General features: G+C 38.8%; 1 pseudogene; it reads left to right on the top strand.

The window, feature by feature from the left end:
* Positions 1-20399, top strand: part of LOC110160237 (contactin-associated protein-like 4) — a 513033-nt pseudogene that overhangs the window by 449631 nt on the left and 43003 nt on the right.

The raw sequence follows: 20399 nt of genomic DNA, 5'->3' as shown, positions 1-20399 counted from the left end.
GAACACAAATGTCCCCAAAAAAGAACATCATATTTTGCTGATTACAAACTGCAAGTCGTGAAATCTGCAGCTGAAAACAGTAATCAAGCAGCCGAAAGAAAGTTTGGCGTGACGAGAAACTTGTGACACTGGGAGGATTCACCATGAAACTTTCCTGAAGTCACTGGATGGATGGACAAAGTCTGAACTTCAGTGACACTGAAACCATCCTGTCAGGATTCAGAAAGACCAGAATAATTCTAACTGGAACTGATGCTGAGTCTGACGACAGCGACACAGAAGAGGAAGCGTCGCTCTGTTTACCTCCGGAGGTCGTGGAGTTGTTCAGAAGTGACACAGAGGATGAAGAATTGAATGGATTTAGTGATTTGGAGTGAGATGGAGAGTTTGGTAAACTTGTTCTGTTGTTTATGTTATAGTTTATCTGAAGAACTGTTCATATGTGACGTTAACAGTCTGATGTTCTCGCTTCTATTGTTTTTACTAGAACTTGACTTTACACATGAAATGTCAGTTCCTGGTCTCTGATTTTATAAAATACATTTTCCCCAAATAATGCAAATTATATATGTCTTTTTCTTCCTCATTGCTTATTTTTTGGCAGGTGTGACTTATATTCTGCAGCGACTTATAGTCAGAGTTGTGTTGTGTCCTGGAGGATAGATTTGAAAGTTCTTTTATTAGTTTATAAAGCTCTTAATGGTCTTAGTCCTATTTATTTATCTGATCTGCTTTTATCATATGAGCCTCTCGGACTCTCAGGTCCTCAGGTAGTCTTCTTTTAACTGTCCCAAGAGTCCAAACTAAAACTCACGGTGAGGCGTCATTCAGCTTTTACGGCCCCCGTTTGTGGAACAGTCGACCTGAGGATCTGAGGTCCGCTGCGAGTGTTCAGATTTTTAAAAGTAAACTCAAAACGTATCTTTTTAATTTAGCTTTTAAATATATTTATTTATTCTAAATTAAATTATCATTACTGTTTTACTTTGTCTCCATTTGATTTTTCTCCATTTTGATTTTTATGATAACCTTTAGGAGTTTTATGTTTTTGTTTTTATGTTTATGTTTAAATGGTTGTATATATGGATGAAACAAAGGGATGGGGTGGGGGAGTTGCTCTTGATTTTAATTATTGTATTGTAATTTTTCTGTTGCATGTGAAGCACTTCGTGCTACATTTCAAATGTATGAAAAGTGCTATACAAATAAAGTTTGATTGATTGATTGATGGAGTTGTGTTTTGTGTTGTGTTTTGTGTTGTGTTTTTCGTTCACACATGTTTGAGCAACTCTTTATTAATTGTATATTTTATTAATAGTCTGTCTACATCACCAAAGCTCAAAACCCTCAGTTCCAGATTTTCATGTAGTGGTAGTTTTCAGTTAACAGCTACTTTTTAACTTTTGTTCAACAGAAATTGGCTATTCCATGGCTGAAATGTTTCTAGTGATGGCGTATGGAGTTTAAAAACACAGTGGAGCACTTCCTGTATCACCACATGACATCACAAGGTGGAACTGAGTGTTTTCAGTTCAGTTCAGAGAGAAGAAGTCAGTCTAAATCTGCAAGGTTCTTGTGTTAAACATGTGTGAATGAAACAAAACACAACTCCAGGTCTGTTTGTGATGAAGAAACAAGATTATAACACAGATTAGAAAATAGTAAAATACATCTTTAAAGATCAGGCCATGATAATTACTGTTTTGACTCATCATCTCAAAAGTAACTAAGAATATTCACTTGGCAGATTTATTGGTAGGAGTATTTTCAGTATTATTTGAGTTTGGAGAGGGATAAAAAGCAACTAGCTACAGGGTGAGGATTCTTGTTTTCAGTTAAATATAGAGTAATAACTGTATTGAGTTATTGTTTCTGTGTTTTACAAAGAACAGAATATCCTCTTTTTATTGAGAATCGTGCTGTCCCTGTAGTTTAGAGCTCTACAAACATGTTCTGAAATGCATGGGATTCTTGTCTTCGTTTATCAGTGCAGATGTGAATCTTCTCTCAAATGTCAGTGCTCCTGGAGTTGTTTACAATGTGCACTGAACAGAATCCTACTTTTTAAATATTGCAGTACTTCTCAGAATAAAAACGCAACTCATGTTTTGTTTTGTTTTAATAAAATGGTGCAGCCCTAAAAATAGTATTAAAAAGCAAAATACAGCATAGGTTTTATACATTTTTCAGTACAAATGTTTGAATCTGATCTAGTTGAACTCTTTCACACTGGAAACACAGACCAGTTCAAATCATATAAGAGCCCTGCACTCCTGTGGGCCCGACGTAAAACAGTACATTTTGAAAACTCATTGTGGGCAGCAAGCGGGAGCAGGACTACACAACGCAGGAGCGGGCGGGCGGGATGATTAACTGCAGTCCCGCAAACTAACGCGTACGCTCGCCGTCCCCCGTCCCGTACGTTGTGCAGAATGCCCCTCCCGTATGTCGCGCAGGCTCCGCCACTAAACCAGAACTAAAACAGGCCTAGAACAGGTCTAAAAACAGGACTAAAACAGGACTAAAAACAGGACTAAAAAAGGATTAAACACAGGTCTGAAACAGGACTAAAAACAGGACTAAAAACAGGACTAAAAAGGACTAAACACAGGTCTGAAACAGGACTAAAAACAGGTCTAAAAACAGGACTAAAAAGGACTAAACACAGGTCTGAAACAGGACTAAAACAGGTCTAAAAACAGGCCTAAAACAGGTCTAAAACAGGACTAAAAAAGGACTAAAAACAGGTCTGAAACAGGACTAAAAACAGGACTAAAAACAGGTCTAAAAACAGGTCTAAAACAGGACTAAAACAGGACTAAAAAGGACTAAGCACAGGTCTGAAACAGGACTAAAACAGGTCTAAAACAGGTCTAAAAACAGGCCTAAAACAGGTCTAAAACAGGTCTAAAAACAGGCCTAAAACAGGTCTAAACCAGGACTAAAAACAGGTCTAAAAACAGGTCTAAACCAGGACTAAAAACAGGTCTAAAACAGGTCTGAAACAGTACTAAAAACAGGACTAAAACAGGATTTAGCCAGGACTTAACTGCCCACCGTGCCTCTTCTCATACTCAGCCAACCCCCCAACTCCATCCAATCCACAAAATATTGACTGATATAAAACCGGTCCGAGGTGCAAAAAAGGTTGGGGACTACTGCTTTAAACGATTCCTTTCCGCTTCTCCGTGTTTGATTGAGCTTAAGAAGGCGAACGTTCCCATCTTGTGGGATTTGCGGGCAGGAGTGAAACTGCACAGTACGGGTGAGGGCGGGAGCGGGACTGAAAATTCTCTCGTTCAAATCAATTGTGCAATTTAAGATTTGTTGCTAAGGAAACGAAAGGCTCTTTGTTGAGTGTGTATACATGTGTAATAAATATGAGTATGAGTAATCCTTTATTATTAGTCTGTCTACATTTCCACTCCTCAAAAGGCTCTGTTCCACCTTCAGTTTTGTCATGGGGCGGTAGTTTTCAAGTGAACAGCTTCTTTTACATTTATGTCAGTAGTAATTGGCAACACTAGGGCTAAAATTATCCAAATGATTCTTGTGAATGTGTGTGGGGTTTAGAAACACATACGTGACATCACAAGGTGGAACTAAGTGTTTTTAGTTTGATCAGAAAGTGAAAAATGAAGTATGGACCTTTTATATTACCGACAATATTATCCTGTTTTATCAAAATGAAAGTTCCGGGCCATTTTCCACTTTAACCTTGCTTTTATTGTCACTATTTGTGCCATCATTTGCCAATCAAATTTTGAAACTGAAAGAAATAATGAGAAATGTGTGTTTGAGAAAGTGCCATTTCCATTGTGGAGGTAGTTTGGTGTTTTTGTTTCGTCAATAAAGACATTCATTTGAAACAGAAGCGCATTATTATTCTGGGCTGTGAGTGCTGCAATTAAAACTCCATTTGAAGTGAACAACAGAAAGTCTAGTATTACACAGTATTTTGATAAATGTGACCAGTTTTAAACATTGAAATGATCCTAAACAAAAGAACCAAAATGCAATCTTTGGAAGTTTGAGTATCGTACTGCGTTTTGTTCATGTAGTGAAATTAGTTTTACATCAGCACCGTCGATTATAAAAGGAGCTCTTGGTCAAAATCAGATCGCAGTGTGTTTGCATTTCCATTTAAATTGGAAATACTGCACATTCTCCTATCTTAAATTGTTTTTGTGTTTTGGTTCTCCTGCTGTTAGTGCTTCTGCTTTTCTAACTTAAAGGTGCACTGTGTAACTGTGTAGTGGGGAGTCCGACACCACATGTTATTGCTTTGTCTAGAATGTTCCACAGTATAGATTAAACCTACCGTATCTATGAAGAGGGAGACAAGCAGGTTACAGCACTACGCATTACACTTCAGATCTGTGGAGAGTCGCTCCTGTTTACAGAAGGAATTATTGTATTTTTGAGCAACAGAAAGACACGTAATGAATAAATGCTAGATGGATACCTTTAATTAGACAGGCAGCCTCCGCTCAGTTTCATTTCTTTCCAGCGACTAGGAAGGTCAGGAATCGGAATAAACTAGGCAGAAGGATGAGTTCGGGCACCGGCCAATCAGCGAAGAGACATACATTCTGTGTTGGCAATGATTCTGGTTCTGGTTCTGTAGGAGCGGGGAGTGGTCCTGGCTCTGGTTCTGGAGGAGCATGGAGTTTTTCCTGGATAGTAGTGGGGGGGTGGTTCGGGCTCTGGCTCTGGTTCTGGACGAATGGTGGGTGGTCTGGGCTCTGGTTCTGTAGGAGCGGGGGGTGGTCCGGTCTTTGGTTCTGGAGGAGCGGGGTTGGTTCGGGCTCAGTCTCTGGTTCTGGAGAGCTTGGGGGGTGGTGGTCCGGTCTCTGGATCTGGAGAAGCGGGGGTGGTCCAGGCTCTGGTTCTGGTTCTGAAGGAGCGGGGGGGGTGGTCCGGGCTCTGGTTCTGGAGGAGCATGGAGTTTTTCCTGGATAGTAGTGGGGGGTGGTCCGGGGGCTCTGGTTTTGGTTCTGGACGAATGGTGGGTGGTCCGGTCTTTGGTTCTGTAGGAGCGGGGGGTGTGGTCTGTAGGAGCGGGGGTCCGGTCTTTGGTTCTGAATTTTATCAAGGAGGAAGACGTTATTGTCCTTCTTCCTACGGGTTTTGGGAAAATCTTAATATACCAGTTAGCCCCGTTAGCGGTGCATTACATACATCATGACCAAATAGCAGCGATTGGTTAAATAAAAAAGTAACCGCCTACCATCGAGCGAATACCAGACAGGGTGTCTGCAAAGCGCAATTGGGCGTCAGGTGCGGTTAGCCCCGTGATGCGCGGAGTTCTGCGCCGGTCCGTTCACCCACGGTTACCTCACAGTCTAAGCGGGCGCGTCTCCGGCGCTTGACCGCTGCTGATATCGCGGTGATTTTAGCGAATTTGCATGAAGAAAAACAAAAATCCCACCACTTCAATCCAGGTTAAAAAAACATTGTAACGCGCGTTACTGACATTTGTACCGAGTAAAATATTAACATTTTTTTCCCTCGGTAATGCCACACATTACTGCGTTACAGCAAAAAAACAATGCATTACAGTAATTTGTTACTTTTATAACGCGTTACTCCCAACACTGTCAGCGCACACACACACACACACACACACACACACATAAAAAACTACAGTGACGTAAGGTCCGCAGAATTAAAATACATACAGCTGGCTCTTCCAAACTGTCCAGATGTTAGGGTAATATCGGGTGTCACTTTCCTTAATATCAGTCAAGCACATTATAATTTCATTTCTTGATTCATTTAACCTACACATATATTTATTCATGAGGTTCCTCATTAGAGCCTGGAATGTGGGAATATTTACAATCACAAACAAAGCACTAGCACCTTCCCACCTTGGAGTCTTTAGCAGAATTCTGAGAGCATCATTATCTGCCACCTTAATCTTATTCATCTTTGCTTTGCTGTAATGACACCGTTGAGCTGCATACAGTGGGGCACAGTATGATCTAAAAAGAGTAATTTTGACATTGTTTGTACACATGTGGAATTTGCGTGCCAGCATATTCGCTTGTGGATACAGTTTGCAGCACTGACGCTGGAAGTCATCATGATCACAGGAGTCATTTCTAATAATACATAGTTCACCTTTAAATCAGGATTAATTACCAGGTTAAAAACAAAAAAAAAGAACTGATGCTGGATGACTGCTTTTACAGTAAAAAAAAAAAATAAATAAATAAGGTAGAGCTGTTTTAATATAACTTCTTCTCTTGTCCTTTTCGTTGCAGAGGTGTCGGGCCGTCTTCCAGCCCTCCTCCTCGGTGATCTACTCCGTCAGAGACCCCTTCGACTGGGGCAGTGAGTCTGAGGAGCAGAACTCACCCGGAGAAAACATGTCTCTGAGCTTCAGGACCAGCCACAGCCCAAACATGCTGCTCTACGTCACCTCCTACAGGCAGCACATTGCACTGCTCATCAACACGCAGGGTAAACACACACTGTGGCCTCAAAGGGTTGGTTTAAAGATTCTAGGATGTGATGACGTCCTCTGCTCAGATAGAGGGGCAAGAGACAGTTTTCCCTATACGAACATACAATTTAATGCAATCATGTACTTTTTGGCATTTTTGAGAATGATATTGTTGCAAAAAATATATATGTGTGGCACCTAATACTAATCCTTTTAAAATATCAAATCCATTGCGTTGAGTTCTTTAATAATCGCACAAATCCAAAAGCCTTGAAAACAAAAGAACTATGTATAGAACTTGAACTATAAAATATACTTGTAAATGTATTTATTTTTTCGACATTTGTATGAGTAATGCATCAACAAGCACTATCTTTCTTTCAAAATAAAAACCAATGCAAACAGCAAAAAAAAAAAAAAAAAAAAAAAAAAGTTTTCCCTATTGACATTGTTTGATTCATTCACTCATTTTTATTTTGAGTTTGTGCCAAGAGAGAAACAATGATCATGTATACTACATATACATTGTAAACAACAGAAAAGAAAGAAGAAAAACTTAAATGAACCCACTCCATGACATGACATAGGCTGCGTTCAGACTGCAGCCTGAAGTGACCCAAATATGATTTTTTGGCTTCTATGTGACCTGTATCTGATCTTTTAATGACAGTCTGAACGACACAGATCCGATTTTTTCAAATGTGACCCAGGACACTTGGATATGTGCTCCTGAAACCGATACATATCTGATCTTTTGACATGCGACTTCAGTCTGAACGGCCAAAGCGCATTCATTCGATCTACACGTTATCAACAAGCCACAAACGTCACTATTCTGCACTGAAGTAGGAGAAAATTGTTAATGAACTCCGTGTGACTGAAGTGAAGCACATCACCACTCACCACTCTTGGCTCCGTCTCCACATCCACACGTTCCTTTCAACGGACGTCGCTGCCTGCTGCCCACACAAAACACCACGGACCAAAAACCTCGTCCTTCTTCTTCTCAATCTCTCCTTAAAAACAAGTAAGTTGTTCATGTTCTGGCTCCGGTACGAGAGGAACTTTAAATCTCCAGGTGCTCAATGCTGCGTCCATGTTTGGACAACTTCCGTAAACACAGAGCACGCTCTCTGCGGTTGACGTCGTCGTGTCCTCCAGTGTGCATACGGGACACTTTAGGGCTGTTTACTGTTCACACTGGAGTCACATACAAGTCACATGTAATTGGAAATGTAAACGACCTCGCAAAAAAATCGGAATTGAGCGTTAAGCCCTGCAGTCTGAACGTAGCCAAAAAGTTACATAGTGCACATTTACTACTATATTGTGGAACATTCTAAAAGAAAAGTTACATAGCGCCCATTAATGCAATTTTCAGGCAGCAGTCATTTCTCTCCATGAGCTTTAGTGTGATGCAAAATAGTTCCTGTAGAGATTGACAATTGACAAAAAAACAAAATAGTTCTCAAAATGGCAGTCATAAACAGGAAACAGAAACCCACGAATTTCCAGTAAATTGTCAAACAGGATTCCATTGTGTGGGTTAAACTGACAATACCCAGCCCGAGCTCTTCTTTTCTTTTTGTAGCTTTATGACAGAAAACCGATCACAGCTTGATTTTGTGCCAGCCGTCCTCTTCTCTCCATGAGCTCATTAAACCCATAGAGATATTAATGTTCCAACCCCCCAAAAAAAACAATGGAAAAAAACAACATCTCCTCCTCCTCCTCATTCAGAAACACTTCCACATTTACAACTCTCCCCAGCTGCGTCTATGTTAATGAAGCATAGTTATTAGCAAAAGCAACAAATGTGAGACGTTAAAGGGATTGTACTGCATTTTTCTCCATGTACTGTCTTACTCCAGTACAGATATTTTGTATAAGTGGCTCCTGAGGTTAAAATATGTGTACTGTATCTGCATCTAATTATCAAAGATGCACTGTGTAACTTTTTTGTTACAGCTCTACCATACATTTATTCAATTATCATATTTTTTCGGACTATAAGGTGCACTAAAAATCCTTAAATTTTCTCAAAATTCAACAGTGTGCCTTATGTATTCATTTTGGTTCGTTTGACTGACCTGAAACCGATTTTATGTGGTACATGGTGCTTAAAAATCTGTCAAAATGTTTTAGTACGACTTTGGTAAACTAAGAAGCCGCACCGCTTGATGGATTGTCGGAGCATTATGGCTACCACAGTCAAAAGCCTCGCGGATTCTGAAAAGTTTCACGTTAACCATCTCCGACGCGATAGAAGCAGAGAACAGACTCACCATCAGCAGCATATCCTCTGTCACAGAAAGAACACTCATATTCCACTGACTCATGTCCTTTAGTCCGACAGAAGCTGAACCGCATCAGCGCACAAGGAACGAGCTGTTTATTCAGAGCTTATAGTTTATGCAAATGAGCCATGTGGTTTTAAGTTTAGTTTCTGTAAAATGTAAACAAATGTGCACAGAGCTGCATTAAACACATTATTACTTAATGTATATTTGAGTCACCATCGTAGGAAATAAAAAAAATAAAAATTTAATGATCCAGCCACATTCACATTTATAATCCACATTTACCAAGACAGGGAGGCGACGCCGAGCGAATTACACGACGATCTGCCAATGGATCGTGGACGACTGGACTAAGGATCAGTCTCAAGTGTCATCTGTTTGTTTCGTTTAATGCACCTTATAATCCGGTGCAATTTATGTATGAAAATAGACGAGAGAATTCAACATTATTGATATTGAGCCTCATAATCCGGTCCGTTTTATAGTCCGAAAATACAATACAATACCATGAAGTTAGAAAGGTTTAATGCCACACTGTGAAACAATCTAGACAACGCAAAAACTCTCCATGGAGAAAAGCATTTGATGGGCCCTCCACCAGAAAAGTTACACAATGCACCTTTAAGTATTACACCGTCAGAGATTCAGGAAGTGCGCATTAGCATCTAAAGACCTATTTGCATGGGTAAGTACAACCTGGGGACGTCTGGTAATTTGCAAATTACCGCCCCAGCTCTGTGTTACATTCACACGGGATAAACAAAATCCGTAAATGACTCTGTTGTACTGACATTGACAGAGATTGAAAGAGAAAAGATCGAGGAAAGGAAAAAAAAAAGGACATAAAAAAGGTGCGATTACAACAACAAACACTGAAATACAGCTTTGCACGGGACTAGTGTTATCAACGGACATCTGTGTTTGGTGAAATAGTAGGTATTTTGTAGGTAATAGTAGGTCATTTGCGGCAGAATTACAGACCTTGCACATTCTCACTGGATTAAGATCTGAGTCATCCTCCGCAATAACAAATCACCAAAGGTCCACAGGTAATACCTGTCCGAACAGGGCAATAGACTCTATACTAGGGTGCATCATTTGCCCAACATTTTGAAAATTCTTGAAAATCAATCTTGTACCTAGTATAAAGTTTTTTACACTTGCCAAAGTAAAGTTCCATAAGAAATTTCATGAAATTCTCTTGATGTCTACTGGGTCCACCAAGCCTCTGAAGTTTAGTGTCTGCAGAAGCCTTCAATCTGAGATGAAACATAATTTTTTCTTAAATAACATCCTTATTCTTTCTGTAAACTTGGGTTTACCAAACTCTGAGCCGTTCCTGTCATCTGGTGGCATCACACTCACTTACTCCACTTTTTTATATTTTTTTAGTCTCTGATCACTACAGAAAAAAACAAATTTTATGTCTCTCATTTCATCTTTGGCCTTTGTGGACTTTGGATAATTATGAAAAAACACTCAAAATCTTGATAAAATTGTCACATCTTAGAAAGTTATGAAGACAGAGATATAAAATTACTAAAAGCTACACAGTAGATGCACAACAGCAACATTTATATTCAACTTTCATTGGCACCATGGCTCTAAATGGATTATTTTTAAAGTTATTTGAGAAAAACAGATTTTTCTGCCAGAGCCTTATGGACACAGTTAGGATGGAACTTAAGAGTCTTGGACGACCCAGTGGATATTTTTCAATTGAGCAAATATTCCACAGATTTTCTTTTAATTGGTATTGTCACATTTTAAAATTGGGGCAAATGATGCACGCTACTGTATACATCATCCATAGCGTTCGGTTCCAGTCAAATGAAGCTCACAAGGCCAGCGGTTATAAGGGTTTTCTATTTCTATTTCTATTTATATAACTGGACATACATAACCCGCTAACCGCTGCTTTCCAAATAGGAAGTCAACATGGACGTGCTTCCGGCTCCATCAGCTCTGGCTCCAGTTCACTTACTATTGAAAAACTCCTCTCTCTGTACCTTCTGCTGTGAGGCTCATCATTTTGGCCTTAAAAGTTTCATATTAACCCGCCCTACATAATCCCGGCGTTTATATTTTTCTATTTTGTCCATAAATCAAAGGGGCTCCAAATGTGCCCCTAAAACAGCTACCCTCAGTGAGCTTCATTTGACTGTTGCTGAACACTGTGGGTGACGTCATACTCACTTAGCTACAGACAGCAGGGGTGGCCACATGAGAAACAGAAAATAGAATATTGTGGAGGGTCAAAATACTTAACTTAATTCAGCATAATATGAATTGTATTTCTTTATAAAAAGCAGCGGTAACACTTTATAATAACTACACAGTATTTAGCCTTAATAAAGCATGAACAAAGACTTAATTAATAATGAACAAAGACTTAATTAATAATGAACAAAGACTTAATTAATAATGATTCACGCTTAGTAAATGCTTCATAAAGCATAATTCATCTTCACTTTAGAAAAGCTCTCAAAAAGACTTAACTAACAGATAACATCTGCCTGAATGATCATTACATTGTATTATTAGTAAATCATTCTCTCATGGCTTATTAATCATTAATAAATGCTCACATGGTTAGTCCATGAGTAATTAAGTATGAAATAATTATGAGTAACTATTTACAGCACAGGCAAATTAAGTGCAAGTGCTAATTAAGCAGTGTTGGGGAGTAACAGATTACATGTAGCAGAGTTATGTAATCAGAGTACAAATTATGAGTAACTGTATTCAGTTACAGTTGCTGTTTCAGTGAGTGGTAATTGGATTACAGTTACTTTGTTGAAATAAATGGATTACACGGCAATATTTTCCTGTTTTCACATTTTGGACTAAATCTTTTTTTTTTTTTTTTTTTTGGTATTTCCACTCATTGCTGGACACTAAACCAGGTCTAACCCTGGTCTAAAACCAGGACTAAACCAGGATTAAACAGGACTCAAACCAGGACTAAAACCAGAACTAAACCAGGACTAAACCAGGACTAAACAGGACTCAAACCAGGACTAAAACCAGAACTAAACCAGGACTAAAACAGAACTAAAACAGGATTTAACAGGACTAAACCAGGTCTAAACCAGGATTAAACAGGACTCAAACCAGGACTAAAACCAGGACTAAACCAGGACTAAAACAGAACTAAAACAGGATTTAACAGGACTAAATCATGCTGTGTGGACCGTGTCTCCTACTCCTCCTCTTCTATCAATAATATTTTTAATATGTTTAAGTAAAGTCTGGGCTTTTTATTTTCTTTTAGCAAACAAAACATCTTATGTTACGATATCCTCGTCTTTGCTTCTCTACAGCAAATCAAGTAATCCAAAGTATTCAGATTACATTACTCACTTTAAGTAATTTAATGGATTACATTACAAACCTACATTTTGGGGTATGTAATCTGTAATCTGTAGGGGAATACATTTTAAAAGTCACCTTCTCAACACTGTAATTAAGGCAGTAAATAAGTAGTTACTAAGCGTGAATCATTATTAAGTAAGTCTTTGTTCATTATTAATTAAGTCTTTGTTCATGCTTTATTAAGGCTAAATAAGGTGCAGTTATTATAAAGTGTTCACCAAAGCAGTAAATATCATTGTTTTGATGAGCTGCCCAGACCGGTAAGAGTTTATGTTATGACTAAACAATGAAAAAGTGAGTCTGCCTTCCAAAAAATGTCATTTAAAAGAACATCTCTAAAATAAAAACAATGCAGCGCAGCTTTAGTCCATGCATAAGGTCAAATGATCAAAATATGTTTATTCTGTAATTACGAATTATCTTAAACGGGCCTGTCAGAGTCGACCATCGGGCCCTGGAGCTGTACACTGCCCAGGTCTGATATACAGTCTGTGAATACTAAATAATGTGTATGTACTGTGTTTGTGTGTGTGTGTGTTCAGAGGAGCTGGAGGTGTGGTACAGTGTGGACAGCAGCAGAGAGCCAGAGGTGTGGAGGAGCTCCGGAGCAGGTCTGTGTGACGGACGCCTGCACCATGTGACCGTGAACAGGAGCATGGACACGGTCTTCATCCAGGTAACAACAACCTCACCGTGTGCATCTGCGAAGTCGAGATAAAGGTCCTACATTACACGAAAATGACTCCTGTGAGCTGTAAGCCATGTTAGAATGTTGTTACCTCATCAGTGTTCTATTTTATTTCATTCACACATGTTTGAGTAACCCTTTATTATTAGTGTCTACATTTCCAAAGCTCAAAATGCTCTGTGCCACCTTGTGATGTCATGAAGCCATAGTTTTCAAGTCAACAGCTCAATTTTTTTACTGATCCAAAACCAGTTTATAACTGAAATTGTACAGAATCAATAGAGCTCAATGCTTTTTGGTGCATAAAAAATTAAAATAAATCACACAGAACTGAAAAGCTTGCAGAGGTACATGTATCTGAAATGAATTTGTAGTTGTTTCTCACACAGATGCAGATTGTAAAAAATCAATAAGAGATTGCCACACTTTCTTAAATGACATTAGTTTATCCAGTAACAAATATCGTTTTCTCTCTAGATGTAAAGTATTAGCGAGGTCCCATAGCCACATTTTAGAGCTCCTAGCCTGATTCACTTCGCGGAAAACCGTCTGGCCTCACAGCATTAGGATTTGTTCGCTTGATGGTAGGCGGGTACTTTTCTTATTTAACCAATCACAGTTATTTGGTCATGATGTATGTAATGCGCCAAATCCTATAGGAAGAAGAACAATAACGTCTTTCTCCTTGATAAAATTCACCAAACATTCTCTTTGTTCCGGCTTTAAATCCTCAGTCTTGGGAATTGTTGCCAACACAGAATGTCTGTCTTTGTCTACATCCATCTCAACTCTTTGTTTACTGTTGTGTTGTTCCACAAAAGGGACACAGACAGACGCGACGAGTTTGACGTCATGGCTTCACAGCTCACAAGCACTCTACAACTTCTGGGGTTCTTGCAAACCGTCTAGTACAGGCATGTCCAAACTATGGCCCGGGAGCCAAATGCGGCCCTCAGACAAATTTTTCTTAGCCCTCAGACTTCCAGATGAATTGGCCCAAATTACCTTGCATCAATTAAAAAAATAAAAATAAAGATTTACTGCAAGTTTTTTGAAAATCTACCTTGATAAAGCTAATATTTAATGTTTAGTGTTTGGTTTTAACGATCTTGGCATGAATAAAGATCGTTGGCTCATTGTAACGTATTAAACATGCACATATTTCAATTATTCCCTGTACTGAGCACCAGTCTATGGCCCTCGATCGACCCTCTGCTTCGTCTATGTTTAGATATGTGGCCCTTGATGAAAAAAGTTTAGACACCCCTGGTCTAGTGTATTCTGATTCCTGACCTAGTCACTGGAGAGAAATGAAATTGAGCAGCAGCATTAGGTGGCACCAGCCTGGGTGTGACAGTCCCTTCCATGACATAGTTTCTTTGCAATAATAAGACAATAGGAAATTGGAAATAGGAAAACTGTTTTTGGGCTGATGTCAAATTATTAAATATTTCTGATGTACCAAGAATAATTAACAAGGGTTCTGTCAATAATGTCATTTTAACAATCTGCAATATCAAATTAAACACATCAGACCAACACGCTTCTACTTTTGGACAAGAGACAAATGCACAGTAATGCCGGCTGTACACTGTGCGATATTTCCCCCCGTTTCATTCAGCTCCAGCTCAAACTGTACAACCAAATTACAGGGTTAAAAAGTTCACAGCTCAAGATTCATGTTTCACACTATACGAACGACTTCAATGGTGCGAAATCGTCACGAGAGGTGACTGGATTTCAAACAGGGTTGATAATTTCCTGACTTGCGATTGCCGATTGGGAGGTGGTCTTGAGGTATTAATCAGTTCTTGTTACCTCATGTTTACTTCACTATACAAGCACAACACACGATTAAACCAAAACTCGGTCTGATCCGAAAAAAAGTAGCATGAGTGAAAAAGTGGCTCAAAAACGGTCAGAAATCGCACAGTGTACGTCAAGCTTAAAGCATTGTGTATCAAAGGACTGACATTTATCACCAAGCCAAGGAGACGTTGGGAAAAATAAGTTAACAGCTCCTTTTACCTTTAGTTGAGTAGAGATGGGCCATTCCAGGGCTGAAATGATCAAAATGAATTTACTGAAGGTAGTTTAAAAAAGCTTCCTGTATTACCACATAATATCACAAGGTGGAACAGAGTGTTTTCTGTTTGAGCGAAGAACTCAGCCTGAACACAGGATTAAACATGTGAATTAAACCAAAAACAACTCCAGGTCTGTTTGTGATGAGGAAACGACATTAGAACATGGATCAGGGTTCTTTAAATACAAGAATTCAAAGGTTCAGTGCAGTTTCATAGAAGATCTGTCTGCTGGTCCTGGGAAATTAAAGCACTCACTTCTCAATAGGGATGTAACTAGGGCTGGGTATCATTAAGAAGATGCCGATACGATACATACCTTCGATACAAAGGCCACGATACGATACATATTTCGATACAGTGAACTTACAATTCGATACGATATATTTCAAATTGATTTGATACCATTCAATGAAAATAAAGGCTAAATCGTGGCTGTGATACTAAAAGTCTTTGTTAAACCACGTCTTGTGCAAAGTTCATGTGAAACAAAAACATTTTAATTATCAAAACTATGAAAATGTCAAATGTGTCGCATGCACTGCAAAAAAATTAAATCCAGCCAAGTTAAGATGACTTGAATTAAGAAAGTTTTATTATGATTTGAGTAAATTCCACTTGACAAGTTAAATTTTCTATCAGCGGAATTCGAATTTTTGTTCTTAAAATATGAAAATACAACTTGCTACACTTAAAAAAAGAACCACAATAACAAGAACAACAACCCTTAAAATAAGAAATGAAATTGAAGGTCGCTTGAATTTAGAAAAACACTTATTCCATGGTTAGAGTCGACTCACATAAAGTCAAATGTTCTTAATTTTCATTTTAACGAACCTTTTTGCTGTGAATGAGTTTCCTTCCACTAAACAAACAACAAAACTGTAGCGCATTATTTGTAACAAAATAATTTAGTAAAATACACAAAAAATACTCAATACGCGATATATCGATACAGCAGCCCACGATATCGATACTGTATAATTACATTCAACGATACGATATATTGATATTTCAATATTTTTGCACACCCCTAGATGTAACTAATAATTATTTGAGTAGTTGACTGGTCAGCAATACATTTCTCAATTAACTGGTCAAACAAAAGGTTATTTCTATTGTATATTGCGGCTTCAAATGCATTTTCAGCCAAATAAAGGTCAAAATGTGGTAAACGCAGATATTATTATGATTTTTTTACAAATAAAGTGAATGGCTGAAAATAATTTGGTGACATTTTCGTTTCATAATGTCACTGTCTTTGTTGTAAGAAGGTCTTGTCAATTGGGGTTTTGAGTCTGTTTTGTTTTGTGCAGAAAATAATTACGATCAGCAAAATATGATTAATGGTTGCAACCTTTTGTATTCCAAATTACACCTTTTTGTTGAAAATCAAACTCTTAAACAGGACCACGAATGCTCGTAATGATCACAGGCTCCGGAAAATGTGGTTTGCTCATGTGTGTCACCATGGTAACTGCTGAACATTCTACCAATAGAGATACACAAAGAAAGCCCCCACCATGATGTCACTGCAAAGTATCATTAGCCACAATTCTGAGAATCGTATTTTCCAGTCTATAAGTCGCACATAAGAAATACAAGTCACACCAGCCAAAAATGCAAAATGAAGAAGAAAAAAACATATATAAATCGCACTTTGCGGGGAAATTAACGTCACATATGAACAGTTCTTCAGATAAAGTATAACATAAACAACAGTGTTGGGGAGTAACAGATTACATGTACCAGGGTTATGTAATCAGAGTACAAATTATGAGTAACTGTATTCGGTTACAGTTACTCTTTCAATTAGAGGTAATTGGATTACAGTTACTTTGCTGAAATAAATGGATTACATAGCGGCATTTTCCTGTTTTCACATTTCGGGGTATTCCCTTTTTTTTCCAGTAATTCCACTCATAGCCGAACACTAAACCAGGTCTAAAACCAGGTCTAAAACCAGGTCTAAACCAGGACCAAACCAGGACTAAAGTAGGACTAAAACCAGGACTAAAATCAGGTCTAAACCAGGTCTAAACCAGGTCTAAACCAGGACTAAAACCAGGTCTAAACCAGGGACTAAACCAAGATTAAACCAGGACTCAACCAAGACTAAACCAGGTCTAAAACAGGATTTAACAGGACTAAATCATGGTGCATGGACCATGTCTCCTTCTCTTCTATCAATAATATTTTTAATACGGTTAAGTAAAGACTGGGCTTTTTTATCGTCTTTTAGCAGACAAAACTTCTTATGTGAAGATTTCCTGGTCTTTGCTTCTCTACAGCAAATCAAGTAATCCAAAGTATTCAGATTACGTTACTCACTTTAAGTAATTTAATGGATTACGTTACAAACTACTTTTTGGGGTATGTAATCTGTAATCTGTAGGGGAATACATTTTAAAAGTAACACTCCCAACACTGACAACAGAACAGAACAAGTTTACCAAACTCTCCATCTCACTCCAAATCACTAAATCCATTCAATTCTTCATCCTCGGTGTCACTTCTGAGCAACTCTGCCAACTCGAGCTAAATCTACAGTAGCTTTTAGGCCGTGATGAGCTTTTGTTGTTTTCCTCATAGCAGTTAGATTATCCTCCAATTTTCGTCAGTCCCTCACAAGTTTCTCACTCACTCCAAACTTTCTTTCTGCTGCTCGATGACCGTTTTTGGCTACAGAATTCACAACTTGCAGCTTGTAATCTGCAGAATATGATTAAAAGTTTAATGCAGGTTAGTGCGTAAATGACGAGAAGAAAAGTCTCAAACTTCAGTAGCCAGACATTCAGTCATACTTGATCGACACAACAATCCCTGACCCCAGAGAGTCTCAAATTTGCTGAAAACCTACAGGACACTGACATGATACAGACAGGACAGAGGCTCTTTCTGCAGGAGACATGTGCAGTAGAGTGAAGTGACAGTGGTACAGGAGGAACAGGAGCAGCAGATACTCACACACAAGACTAGAACCTCTCGTAGCTTCAGTGTGAAAATAATAAACATGTGAAATTATATATTTTATTATATAAGTCGCAGGAAACACCCAAACCATGAAAAAAGTGTGACTTAAGCTACGTTCAGACTGCAGCCTGAAGTGACCCAAATCCGATTTTTTGGCCCCAATGTGACCTGTATCTGATCTTTTAATGACAGTCTGAACGACACAGATCCGATTTTTACCTCCGCCAAGGAGGTTATGTTTTTGCCGGTGTTTGTTTGTTTGTTTGTTTGTTTGTTTGTTAGCAACATAACTCAAAAAGTTATGGACCGATTTTGATGAAATTTTCAGGATTTGTTGGAAATGTGAAAAGGAAGAACTGATTTCATTTTGGGGGTGATCCGGAAAAATCCTGGATTCTGGATCACTTTGAAATTTTAGTTAACATTGTGGTAAATGGGGCCAAAAATTTTGTTTCTCAATATCTGGGTTAATTATTGACCAAACCCCATGAAATTTGACTCAGGGATGGACAATGGGATCCTCTTTCATATTCCAAAGGCTGATCCGGATCTGATCCAGAAGACTGATTTTATCGCAATTTATATAAAAAATGGGGGTAGTCCTTGGCGGAGGTCTGCGCTCTCTGAGTGCTTTTCTAGTTTCAAATGTGACCCAGGCCACTTGGATATGTGCTCCTGAAACCGATACATATCTGATCTTTTGACATGCGACTTCAGTCTGAACGGCCAAAGTGCATTCATCTACCTACACGTTATCAACAAGCCACAAACGTCACTATTCTGCGCTGAAGTCGGCGAAAATTGTTAATGAACTCTGTGTCAATGAAGTGAAGCACATCACCACTCACCACTCTTGGCTCCGTCTCCACATCCACACGTTCCTTTCAACGAACTGTCCCACAAAACATCACGGCCAAAAACCTCGTCCTTCTCCTTCTCAATCTCCTCCTTAAAACAAGTAAGTTGTTCATGTTCTGGCTCCGGTACGAGAGGAACTTTAAAATCTCCAGGTGCTCGATGCTCGCATCCATGTTTGGACAACTTCCGTAAACACAGAGACGCTCGCTGCGGTCGACGTCGTTGTGTCTCCAGTGCACATGTGGGACACTTTTGGGCCTTTTAACATTCACACTGGAGATCACATACAAGTCACATTTAATTGGAAATGTGAAAACATCGGATTTCACAAAAAAATCCAAATTGAGCGTTAAGCCCTGCAGTCTGAACGTAGCCTTATAGCCCCAAAAATACTGTACTTTTCACCACCACCTTTTAAAGATAGTTTTGAATTGTTAATTGCTGTAGTAACTTGTAATTCTTCATCACTCTGAAACTTTTACTTGAATTCATGAAATAGATCAGTCTAAAGGTGCATTGTGTAACTTTTTGGTTGTGGGTCCATCACCTCCTTGTTTCTATGGATACGTCATTGCTCTGCTTGGAATGTTCCACAGTATGACATTAAACAGCTCTATTTTACATTTATTCAATTACAGGTGGTTTTTATTGCTCAAAAAATACCAAAAAACAGACATTCTGACTGTGAGCGGTGTCGCCTCTCCACAGATCTGACCTGTAACTTGGTCTGGTTTTCTCTGCATGAAGATAGAAAGGTTTAATGCCATACTGTGAAATATTCCAGACAAAGCAACAAAGCGTTTGACGGGCATTCCACCAGAAAAGTTACATAATGTGCCTTCGAGTTCATTTTTCATTGGATTCTTTCCCATTGAATCTTTTTTAAATGTGAGTACACAAAGTCCCCAGAGCACTTTTGTAGTGACTTTACCGAAAGCCTGGAATAACCTACACATTCTTCTGAACCCTTTAGGCTGAAATCGTCGCTTTTTGCGGATCGTCTTGAAAAGTGTAAACTGTGTTATAGACTTGTTTACATCAGAGAAAATTAAAAATCATATTACATTTCATTACCACCTTGAGTACCCTTTTTTATTAGTCGAGCTATAAAAAGTCTGAGGGGAACAGAATTAATTGCCAATAGTTACAGTAGAGTTGAGTCGGGAGCAGGCAAAATCACCGCTGTTATTTGCTGACTTCTGTGCCATTAAAGATGCACTGTGTAATATTTCTACCGTGTTTCTGCAAACCTCCATGGAGATGTTTTTCCTTTGCATGAAATATTCCACAGTATGGCATTAAACTGGCTTATCTGTCTCCACACTCACCGTAGATAAGCATGTCTTTGCAGGTATCTTGAGCAACGACAAACCTTAATGTCATACTGTGGAACATTCCAGGCTGAGCTGTAGCATCTGCATGGAAACAAACAAGTGGCAGATCCTCCACTAGAAAATGAATGGATGAAGAGCTTAATTACTGATGGTTCTACATGTATCTCTAATGGTGGAATGTTTAGGAGTTACCATGGTGACACAAGGCACACATTTGCAAACACTGCCAAAAGAAACTTTTAAGCTTGAAGAAAAAAATACAAAATGGATTTAAACAACACATTTTCAGGAGCCTCTCGTCGAGTGTTAATGCTCCTGTTTAGGTGTTTCATTTTC

This window comes from Boleophthalmus pectinirostris, unplaced genomic scaffold (assembly GCF_026225935.1).
Source record: "Boleophthalmus pectinirostris isolate CB_2022bp ecotype Guang Dong unplaced genomic scaffold, ASM2622593v1 HiC_scaffold_7, whole genome shotgun sequence".
Taxonomy (NCBI): Eukaryota; Metazoa; Chordata; class Actinopteri; order Gobiiformes; family Gobiidae; genus Boleophthalmus; species Boleophthalmus pectinirostris.
Note: the sequence above shows the minus strand (reverse complement) of the source record. Positions and strands in the feature narration are given on the sequence as shown.